This window comes from Simochromis diagramma, unplaced genomic scaffold (assembly GCF_900408965.1).
Source record: "Simochromis diagramma unplaced genomic scaffold, fSimDia1.1 OVJJ01000501.1, whole genome shotgun sequence".
NCBI lineage: Eukaryota > Metazoa > Chordata > Actinopteri > Cichliformes > Cichlidae > Simochromis > Simochromis diagramma.
This window is the reverse complement of record NW_024387320.1, coordinates 1,914,666-1,927,085: the sequence shown is the minus strand read 5'-3', so window position 1 is coordinate 1,927,085 and position 12,420 is coordinate 1,914,666. Positions and strand designations below refer to the sequence as shown.

At 39.5% G+C, this 12,420-nt stretch overlaps 1 pseudogene; it reads left to right on the top strand.

The window, feature by feature from the left end:
• The first annotated feature begins 1,944 nt into the window (after window positions 1-1,944).
• LOC120717511 lies at window positions 1,945-10,624 on the top strand (annotated as a pseudogene).
• The last annotated feature ends 1,796 nt before the right edge of the window (window positions 10,625-12,420 follow it).

Here is a 12,420-nt window from a genome sequence, read left to right as displayed (position 1 = left end):
GAGCAGAGATGGGCAGTAACGCGTAACGCGTTACTGTAATCTGATTACTTTTTTCAGGTAACGAGTAAAGTAAGGGATTACTATTGCAAAAACGGTAATTAGATTACCGTTACTTTCCCGTAGGAATGCTGCATTACTGCGTTACTAAAACCGTGATTTTTTTTTGCAAGAATGTCTCATGACAGTGACGTAAGCGAGTGCGACGTTCGTGACAACAGCTGTGTGCAGATCAACAGTGCATCATATATCGAGTGCGGGAGAGAGTATGAGTGTGCAGCGTTTAAAGCGTGGAAGTACTGACCTTACTTTGAGTTTGATTCCATAAAAAGTGACAAAAACATTATTGTCCGTTGTGCGTGGGAAGAAAACTTCTTTTTAAAGCGAAAAAAAACCCCCTAAACTTCCAAGCAAGCACCAAGTGCGCTATGACGTAATGGGAAACTCACAGAGAAACTCGCGGATTCTTCCACTGACCGCTGCGGCACACCTGCACCAGGGTAAACCTCCGCGTACACCACTCCTGCTTTACAGGTGAAAATAGAGCAACAGGACCGCTAGTCTTTGATGTTATTTATTTTCTGCTGTGTTTTACTTGCATCTATTTGAAAGAGTGAGTGTAAACACACAAAAAATATATATTTTATGTGCTGGAATGTGCAGAAAATAGGTTTAAATAGGTTTAAAACAAATTTCTTCCAGTCAGAGAATGTTGCATATAATTTAATTTTTGCTTGATGCATAAAGTTAAAAGGTTAAAACTAATAAAACAAGTTTTAAAAAGAGACTTTTCCATTTGATTACATTTTGTATGATGGATTATGTAGAAAAAGTAGAATTGGGCTGAAAGATCTATCGCTTTATCACCTATTCAGGTTGTAAATCGTGTTTTTAAAAAGTAACTAAGTAACTAAGTAATTAATTACTTTCGAAAATAAGTAATCAGTAAAGTAACGGGATTACTTTTTTGGGGGAGTAATCGGTAATTAGTTACTGATTACTTTTTTCAAGTAACTTGACCAACACTGATGGCGAGTACCATACAGACGGACAAAATAGTGGTGGCTGACCAATCGGACATAGTGGTGGTAGACAAATAGAAGAAGACGGCCGTAGTGACATCTGTAGCAGTTTGAAATGACAGCAACATCAGGAAGAAGGAACACGAGAAGCTCGAGAAATACCAAGGGCTCAGAGAAGAGCTCGAGAAGATGTGGAGGATGAAGGCAACGGTGGTCCCAGTGGTAATCGGAGCACTAGGTGCGGTGACACCCAAGCTAGGCGAGTGTCTCCAGCGGATCCCGGGATCAACATCTGAGCTCTCTGTCCAGAAGAGCGCAGTCCTAGGAACAGCTAAGATAGTGTGCAGGACCCTCAAGCTCCCAGGCTCCGAGAGAGAAAGAAAAAAAGAGACAGACTAGTTTCAATACAACTTGATGTCATCCTGGCTGTTTCTCCTGGAAAAAAGCAATGACTGTTTTCACGGGCTGTGATTGTGATAATTTAATGTGAAGCCAATTTTACATAATACTCTGTAGTTTGGTGCCGATATCTGCGCTTCTGCTGACCAGCGACGCTGACGGTAAGTAGAAAATGCTGCCTGTCCTTGCTTTTTGTGCTGATGTAACTGCAGATCAAGGTGTTTACGCAGTGGCAAAAAAAAAAGCTATATTCTAGTAAATTAAGTTCAAGAGACTATGGTCATTTTAGAAATCCAAAACGCTACATACTGACTAGGGATGCACCGATACCACTTTTTTGGAAACGAGTACGAGTACGAGTACGAGTACTTGCATTTCAGTACTCGCCGATACCGAGTACTTAATAAAAACATGATTTAAATTTGCAGGTAACAGCTTTAGTCCTATAATTTAACAAAAACCAAACAAACAAGGGACTAGTTTGGAATTAAGAACATTTATTTAAAATGAAAAGCATGTTGTATGCAACATATTACAGAATAAATAATTATAAAAAAAACAAAATTTAATTTTAAATTTGTTCGTCTGTTTCTCTGTTTAGAAGTCTCACTAGCACAGTCACAGCTGGGATGACATCAGAGGCTAGTGCGTCGTAGCTGCTCACTTTTTTAGTTAGTTCCTCAAAGGGGGCGAGGATGGCAACAGTCGTCTCCATAAGAGCCCATTGTTGAGTGGTGAGATAGTCAGGGAGTTCGTGCACTCGCTTTTGCTGAGGGACTGGAGCATGTAATACGTGCTGTTCCAGCGCGTCTGTACGTCCTGCTGCAGTCTCTTTATTGGCTGGTTGAGCTGTCCCTGAATGTCCTCGAGGCGGGAGTAGGCTAAGGCGGAATGTTTAAAATGCCCAACTATTTTCCGTCCTACTGCTATAGCATCAGCTATGCTCCTCTGTGCTAATAAGCGTGGGTAAATAAGCGTGGGTAAACTCTTTGTACTCGTTGTTGTGTTGGGATTTTAGGTGCTTGATTAAATTGCTTGTGTTAAATGCGCTACCTTTAGAGCCTCCTCTGGACAATTTCGCTGAGAACAATTTGCAGTCAGGGAGCCTTTGTTTTCACGTCTTTGTTCACTTTGAAATAGTTCCACACAGCTGATATGTCTCGCCTCGCTTTCTCCCCGCTCTGAGCTGCAGCCGGGGCGGGCACTCGGGGCCTGGGGGCGGGCACTCGGCGCCTGTGATTAACCCCTTACATGCCGCTCAAACATAGACAGGTCTCAGACCGTGGTATTGGTCCTCGGTATCGGGGGACTTTTAACGAGTACGAGTACTTTAGAAAATGTGGTATCGAGGCCGATACCCAATACCGGCATCGGTATCGGTGCATCCCTAATACTGACAATCAAGGAAGGTCATAGATTGTCCTTTGAATCCACATACATGATTTCAAATGAGATAAAAAAGCCATTTATAATCGAAATCCTGATAAGATACTACTACAAAACAGAGGTTTACTAAATACAAACACTCCATAGTTTCCCATTAAGCCTAATATGTGGTTTGAAAAAACTGCTGTTTCATGCTGAGCGTTCTGGGAAAATCAGTCAGTGCAAAGCTGTAGATTGAGGAACACCATTTGCACGCGAGACTGTGGCAAATCTCTTTATATATTTTCAACATGAGGAGATGGTGATGATTTTTATTTATTTATTTAATTTTGTATGTCTTTGTTATAGTTTATTATCAGCTTGTTACAGTTTCTGTTTAGTTCGGTTTCTGGTATGGTTCTAATAAGACAGACACTATATCTATAGGTGAGTGTAATTAATATTTGATCCGTGTTGAATTTTTAAATTTCCTCATTTACGAAGAAATGGGTACTCTCTAATTTTTATTGTAGTTTCATTTTATTGGAGAGAGACTGAATGCCATCCAAAAAATCTAGAAAAACATTAGATAAAAGTTATAAATCGATTGGCGTGTTATTGAGTGAGAAAGGTATTTGATCCCCTACAATCTAGAAGCAATTCTGGCTGTTTTAGTGAAGCTCAATCGTTTTATACATTTTATAGCCAATCAATCAAATTTAGTTTTAGCAGATACATGAGATTTTGCTTTGCCAGTGGTGCCATTACCAAAATTTTAATCTTTTTCATTTTAAGTGAACTGGTTCTCCTAGAACTAAGTGTATCTTTGAAATCATCCAAGATAATAGAGGTGTATTTTTGCTTCTGGGTCATTCCATCTCAAATCAAAAAATTTCTAGAAGAACCTTTGTTGAATGGCATAAACATATCAAACATTTTAAGATACAGATTTTTCAAAAACGGTCTCTTGACACACTTTCAGGCCATTTTCGCACGCTTAAATCTGACACAATGTTTTGAACCTAAATGTCTCAAAAAAATCTCAAAGCGAAAGATAAAAATCACCAAATTTTCACTCACCTTTTCTTAATGATGATGATTTTAAAAAAAGACATTATAACATGATACATTATACTTAAGACATATTTTATCATTTATTATTGCATTCATATCTCAGCTAATAGTAATAGTGTTTCATGCTCTTTACAGCTCTCCAGATGATCGGTGGAAGTGTAACAGCAGTTCAAAGAGGCACCACTATCTTACTGTGTCATGTCACTGATACCAATGATGACCTGACACAGATTTCCTGGCAGAGGAAGACGAGAGAAAAACCTCGCAATGACAATTTCCTAACTGTCCTACCCAGAGAGGGTCCACAATTTGTCAATGGAGAAGATGCTCGATTTAAATCCAGTTATCCAATGTTACCCTGAAGGATGAAGGCAGCTACACATGCATCTTCACCTTTTTTCCCAGTGGAAATCAGAAAACTGAGATACCTCTGAACTTGCTTGGTATAAAAACTTTTTTTCATTTTTTATTTAAAATATTCTAAATGTTTGTGTGTGAGACAGAGACAGAGTTACTTTCACCATCCTGCTTGCATGTTGATTTATTTTATTGCTGTAACTCTCCCAGTGCCTCCTTTCACAAACATCAAGGACACTTTGGGTACAGAAGAGGTTTTATTTGCTACCTGCACGGCTGCTGGATCGAAGCCTCCTGCAGAGGTGAGGTGGCTCACTGGTGCTTTGGGAGACAAAGTGAGGACGACAACAAACTCCACACAGTATGACAACGGTACAACTACCACAGTCAGGTCTCTGTTTGGCGTACCTACGAGAGAGATTAACGGTCACCAGGTCCAGTGTGTCATCAGTGGTGACTCCCTGTCTAAAGGAGAAACCCTGCCCTTCACCATACAGGTCTACTGTGAGTATCAGCTGCAGATGTAGTTTATTATTTGTCTTCTTTTTTGTCTGTCGATTTTAAATATTTTATTATTTTAATTATTAAATCAAATATGAAAAAGATACACGGACACACTAAGAATTAAAATCAGCAGCAATAGTTAGCAATAAATGTTTAATGAAGAGTTTTTCGTTTTAGCCTCCATGTTTAGCATGACAGACATTTGGTAAGGGAGGAAATCTGGATGAAACTATTTCTCTTTAATTCAGGCGGTGATGTGTTCCTTCATTTGCTGACAAGTGACAATACATTATCTGCAATGCTTGTGTGCAATATATACATTATATATTGATACATGAATTAAGTTGTTCAAAACACTTAGTTGTTTGTGGTCTGGGGAATTGTGCTTGTAATAGCTCCTTTTTGTCAAAACCGACTAAATAGAAACATGAGATAAATTGAACAGTTTCAACTGCAAAGAGCATTACTGTTGGAGTTATTTTTGGATTCTTGAAAGCAGCGTGGAATTAGCGATGCCCATTGAGGTCAACATACCCAGAAAACTCAGATAAGCTTTGTTCAGCTGAGCTAAAGTGTCAGTAAGAGTATTTCTTGATATTCAGTCATTTCTCAGAGGAATGCAGTCCAAGGTAATCCAACAATCCAGGGTAATCGTAGTGAAATAGAAACACCACTCAACGATGATTTGAGTAACACAGCCTATCTTGCAGAATAGAATGTTTCTAATCTGGATCTATTTATTCATTTTTGACCTTCTACTTCCAACATGACTAAACACCGCGTCAAGACGTAAAGGCTGTTTCAAATTAATTTATCAAGCTTCAAAATTACTTCATTGGGCTTCATTCATGTCCCTCAGTCATATGATTCATGGTGTGCACAGAGAATAGCAGATGAGGAAAAGGTTTGTGGGTGATCTGGTGACAACCTTGAAAGCATATGAAAGAATCGCTCCCTGAAACTAAATGAAAAATAACTAAAACAGTGGCTTTGACAAGATTCAGGCAAATTTGAAACATTATAGTGATATGATTTAATATTTTCCAACTTCAGGATTAACACATGTGTTTCTTTGTCTTTTCTCAGTTTCTCCCACAGAAGTGAACATTAAGAAGATTTCCGAGGACTCGTTTGAGTGTGTGACAGAAGCCAACCCGAATGCAAAATTTACCTGGAGCAGGTAAAATAGTTTGAATAATCATTTCAGTTGAAATATTTATTTCAGTACAGTAACAAGAAAACAAACAAAAAAAAAAACGTCCTAAGAGAGAAAGAGAGGTATTGGATTGAGCACTGTATAACATGTAACACATGGATGATAGTGAAGAGGAGGAGGTTGGCGGGCAGTGTGAAGAAAATCATTGGGAGAAAGTTGGGAAGGGGCAGGAAGAGGGACAGGGCTAGTGAAAGGAAAAGGAAAAAGAGAAGTGAGGGTAGTTCGGAAGGATCTGATAGTGAAGGTAAAGGGGAGGGAGCAAATCTAACCATGAATGCCATCTTGAGGTTTGAGGAAGAGGGAATAAAGAGAATGGATCTACTTAAGTTGCCAAGAGTGCTTAGAGCACAAGAGGGAGAAATTAAGTATGCTAAATTACTCAGAGATGGTAATCTACTGATTGGCTGTAATTTGGAAGTGAAACTGATGGGGGTGTGTATAGTTAAAGTGAAAAATACTGGAAAGGGTTGGGAAAAGGGGAGTCAATGGAAGTAAAGGAGTCATTGTGGAAGTACAGATAACTGTAAGTATGCAGGACCTGGTGGAGAACTTAAAGTTAAGAAATGGTGAGGTTAAAGGGGTAAGGGGAATGACCAAGGAGCGTTTGTAAGATTCGGTGTGAGGGAATTTGTACCCAAGCCACTGAGATGTTTTAATTGCCACAAATTTAGACATATTGCTAAAGTGTGTAAAAGGAAGAGAAGGTGTGCTCAGTTTTCTGCAGACCATGAGTATGGGAAGTGTGGCGTGGGAGTTGAGCCATAATGTTGTAGTTGCGGTGGAGAACATAGTGTTGCTTTTTGGGGGTGTGAAGTGATGAAACAACTCAAACAACATTGTTTTCGGTTATGATTAATGATATTTTAAAAGAGATATCTGATAGTTTTGGTAAATGACTTCTCGCTGATGACGGAGTGGCTTGGGTAAGGGGGAGGAATGTTGACCATCTAGTTATGAAAAATTCAAGAGGGGATAGATAAGTGGGGAATGGAGTGGGGTTTAAAATTTCTGTTGAGAAAACTAAAGTCATGTTTTTCACAAATAGAAAAATAGGGTAAAGATATACAGTTGTTCTTGTATGGGGAAGGGTTAGAAAGGGTGGAGAGCTTTTGCTTTTTGGGAGTAGTTTTTGATAGGAAGTTAACTTGGAAAACTGGAGAGCACATTGTGGAGAAAAGTAAAAAGGTTCTTAATATCATGAGGTGTTTAGCAGGGTTGTCATAGGGTGCCAATTTTAATGCACTTAAAAGTATCTGTGTCATATTAATTCGATCAAGGATTGATTATGGATGTGTGGTGTATGGGGCAGCGGCTAAAACTTGGTTAAAGAAGCTGGATGTTATCCAAGCTCATGTGTTGTGGATTTGTTAAGGGGCGGTTAAAACAACGCCAGTATGTGCTCTTCAGGTGGAAGCAGGAGAAAAGCCTCTGCATATTAGAAGGCAGCAGTTAATGGTTAACTATTGGGTTCTTTGAAAGGTCCCAATGAGAATCATCCTGTAAAGAAGGTGTTGGAACATTGTTGAGAAAGAGGGAAGGAGTTCAATAATAGTATTGGATGGGTTGGGGATGATCGAGCAAGAGCATTTAAGGTATATGACAAATAATTCAGCCAGACAGTGGTATGGCCTTTAAGGCCCACTTGGACATGGGATTGTCCAAGTAGATAGAACATATGTGGATATCAAAAGTCACAACAGATCTTTGTCAAGAATTTTACAGTAGATTCGAGGGCAAGTACAGTGGCTATGTGCAGGTGTACAAAGATGGATTGAAAGATCCAGAAAGTGAAGCAACTGGTAGTTCCAGAATTAAATATCAAGTTTGGGAAAAGAACATAAACTTTCTGAGTATATATGCAATAGAGCTATATGCCATATTGATGGCATTAGAATGGGTGGAAGACAGCAGAATTGCAAAAGTAATAATATGCAGTGATTCGTTGTCAGCTGTGTTAAGGATTGAAAATGGGAATACAAGTAATGATCAGAACATTCTGTATGAAGTTATGTTTGCTCACCACAGAGTGTGTGAACAGGGCAAAAGTGTAGTAATAACGTTGATGCCAGTTATAAAGGCGATACAGTTAATGAAAGAGCGGATAAGATGGCTAAAGTTATTAAAAGAGTAGACGTAGATGTTCAGATACCATTATCTAAATCTGAAGGAAAGTGTATAGTTTGGAAAGACAGTAAGAAGTTATGGAAAATGGAATGATGAAACTAGAGGGATTTTACTGGGTACAAAATACAGTAGAAGTAAAAACAAATAAAGGAATGAATAGGCAGGAGGAGATTGTTATATGAGTAGAATAAGAATAGGGCATTGTTGCCTGAATGGACTTTTAAGGATGGGGAAACAATTGAGGGGTTATGTAATTGGTGTGGTGTTATGGAAACGGTTGAACATGTTTTTATTAAGTGCAGGAGATATGGTAACTATAGGAGAATGATGAGGGTAGAAATGGGAAATAAGGGGGAATTCAAATTTGAAAAGGCGGTTGATTGGTTAGGATGTCAAGAAGGGAAAGGAGTGGTTCTTCAGTTTCTGAGAAATACAGGATTATTTAAGAGGATTTAAAGAGTTAGATGTGATATAAGTAAACTCCAGGGGGTAGCAGTAATGCAACATCTATGGATGCAAGCTGCCGTTAAAATGGTAGAAGAAGAAGAAGAAGATCGTGCAGGAAATGAATGGTGATTCGAGCATATTGACCGGATTGAAACCAAATGCAAAAAAGTTATTAATGTTATGAGGTGTGTAGCTGGGGAGGATTGGGGAGCGAGCTCTTCTGCGTTGAAAAGACTTGAAAAGGTCTAACTGAAGAATTTGTTTGATATTTAATACTCTTAAGTTATGAACTTATATAGAAGACTGTAAACATGTGAGTTACCTGGGCTATGCAAAGTAGGTTGAAATTAAAGAATACATCGTCTTGGTGTGCGTAAGCAAATGGTTAGCTCAAAAAGCTAATAACTGAAGCTCTTTCATATTTTTCCAGATCTGGCCAGCTTTTGCCACAGCCTGGTGTCAAAGCAGATGGTGCAAAGCTACAACTGCTGAGTCTGACCTCTGATCTAAATGGCCTCTATCAGTGTGAAGCATCTAACAGATATGGAAAAAAATATGGTCAGCTCTATGTGCATGTGGCATCAGGTGAGGTCAGCTTAGATTTAGCTGTGCAGTGAATTTGTTTCTGATCTTTAGATTTGACCTTTTGAGGACGTTGTGTCTTTCTGATATGCTATTTGATCTTTTAAGCTTAAAGAAGTGGTTGTGTCACGCCAGTTCCACCATTTGAAACTCAGAGCAGGTCCCAGCTTGTGATAGGTTCATTTCACAGTCATATCAACTTATCTCATTTACTTTCATGCTTCAGAACTTGTCAGTACAACAAAGTTGTTATATATGAGAGAGAGAGAGACAGAGAGAGACAGAGACAGACTGGGGTCTACTACACCAGGCAAGACTCCACAAGAGGGGGGAGGGGAGTGTTCGCCAAGGGCACCAAACAGGCTAGGACCGCTTCTGTCTACTACCATCTGTCCTTCTACAATTCTCTTCTCAACGCCGTACCTACTAAACACTTCAACATGTGTTCCCTTCACCTACATGAATACCCACTGTCTCCCCCACTTCTGCCTTACCTTCTCTCTCACTCCAACACACCTTTCACCTTCCCACTTTCTTTGTTTTTCACAGTAGTAGCACAATTACCACCGGCAAAAAGCACCAGAGGCATTTATTTGGCTCCAACCAAGCTGGTCTGTGAATTGTGTTCTTTGTGGTCTGCTATGTTTGGTTTGTGTTGCGTACATGTTGTTTGAATAGTGCCTGAATCACCTAAATGTGAATTATAAAACTAAATAGTGCAAAAATGAGAATGAATAATATGTTAATGTTAATAATATTCTTCATTATTTTGTCTCTGTAGCAGCATCCGCTGCTGCTTGGGCGTTATTTGGTGTTTTGCTTTCCTTGAATGTTGTTGGGGATGCAGTATGGTACTTTTATAAACTTCAAAGGTACGTCAAACATTAACTTGCATGTAACTAATATGCAGAATTATATGTTATTCCTCTGATGTCAAAGCATATGCAGTTATTCAAATTGAAAACTCTTCAGTTCAAAAATTTTGAAAAAATATGTTTTATTTTTTATGCAGTCTTTATTTTGAGGCGCTCCAAATTCTTTCAGCAATTTTCTCAAAAGCTGTTTGGACTGTTTCTGGGTTATTTCTTCATAAATTTAACAGGTAGAAAGTATGGAGAGGAATCTACGTGTGGCATTTGCAATCTGAAAGTTGTTTGGAAGTTGCAGATGTCGTCAAAGAAACTCTAAGAAGTTGATACATTCTGTAAAAACAAAGTGCACTACTTAGCTAAGTACAATAGACTTGACTTCATCCAGGAAGGAGAAATAAAAGGGATATTCATAAAAGGGATATTCTATGTACAGATCAAACAAAATTTTCCAGCATCAAAATTATGTTTAAAAAAACTGAATGTATAAAACATTTGGAATAGCTCAACATTTAATTCTACTAACAAAATTCAATTTCATATACTGGGGTCAGTGTTTCTACATGATCATGGCCAACATGATAATCAGTTATTTTGATTTATTTTTGAGATAATAATCATTCATGACGCCGCACAGCAAGAAGGTCCTGAGTTCAATTCCATCATCAGGCCGGGGTCTTTCTGTGTGGAGTTTGCATGTTCTCCCCGTGTTTGCGTGGGTTCACTCCGGGTACTCCGGCTTCCTCCCACCGTCCAAAGACATGCAACTTGTGGGGATAGGTTAATTGGATAATCCAAATTGCCACTAGGTTTGAATGTGCGAGTGAATGTGAGTGCGAATGGTTGTCTGTCCCTGTGTGTTGGCCCTGCGACAGACTGGCGACCTGTCCAGGGTGTACCCCGCCCCCCGCGATATATTGAAGGATAAGCGGAAGCGAATGGATGGAATCATTCATGACAATTATTCATTGATTTTATTAACAAAAATGTTATTGTACTGTTACATAATTGTGAATAAATTGTGAAGGCCTAGCTGTACATACTGTGTCATTCTTTTATATTTTATTTTTTTGAACAGCAAATTATGAGCAACAAGAGCATGGACAACAACAACAACAACAACAACAACAGCAGGGGTCCGTTCTTCGTACCTCGCTAAGTAAGTTAGCTGGATTTGATTGTTGACGATTTCGCGTGATCTTGGATCGTTCGGTTCTCCGAAGCTCATCAGGGACTTGCTGTCATAGCAACAGATCCGTAAGCGTAAACCTGCTTGGGAGCAGGCTTACTTTATGTAAACAGGATTAGATCGCGGCCACTCAGGTATGTCCGCTTCATTTATACGAAAGCAACAGCGATACTCCTGAAATCCCTCAATCAAGAGTTCTTGCTCTGCTGCCGAAAAATACTGAGCGCGCTCCTTCGACATTTTCGCCGACCAATCAAAGGGTTGCCGATCAATGTTTCTACTATCGATGCGTAGCCCCTTTTAAGCCACCCAGTGATCTCACATTACTTCATCCAGGGCCCTATTTCAGGAAGCCGGTTTAGTGCAAACTCTGAGTAAGTATACCCTGAGTTAACGAAAACTCTGGGTTTTCGGTTTCACAAAGCGAGTTTAGATTAATTCTGAGTGAGTTACTATGACGACACACTCCGTGAAGCTAACCTGCCCCCTAGCAGGTTTACTTCAACTAACCCTGACGTTCTCCGCCTCTTTGTCGGAAACCTGACTGTAGGAAGTGTCGGACATGGCGTGCCCCTCCCTTGAAGAGCCAGTAGATGTTGAAGCCCAAATTCTCCGCAGAGCTCTCCGCCGGGAGAGAGTGATTAGAGCGCGTTCGGACATTTTATCATTTCCTGATGATTTCCTGTGTGAACGTTACCGTTTTTCAGCACAATCTATAATTTATTTGAATAACACCCTCAGGCCTAATATTGCTCATGTGACACATCGCGGACATTCTCTCAGTTCTGTATATATTATTTGTATTGCACTTCGGCTTTTTGCAAACGGGAACTTTCTGTATAATATTGGTGACGCTGAGCACGTTTCCAAGGCTACCGTCTGTCGGGCAGTCAGGAATGTTACAGTTGCACTGAAACGTCTCCTGTACTCGTTTGTGGTGTTCCCCGGTCATAGACCCACAAGATTTATCAAAGAGGGATTCCACAAAATTGCAGGTATCAGGATGAACGAAACTTAATTCATGATGTGGTGATATTTGAACTACTACTTAAATTTTACATTTATTCTCACGGTTCCCAGGCGTGATTGGCTGTATAGATGGCACTCACATTCCAATCATTGCTCCTTCAGTAAATGAAGGAGACTATGTGAACAGGAAGTCTTTCCACAGCATTAATGTACAGGTACATAGTTCCCTGTAGCATTTCAAACTAACAGATTATTTCATTATAGTAATGGATGCTAATTTGTGTTCTCTGCACTGTGAAGATCATA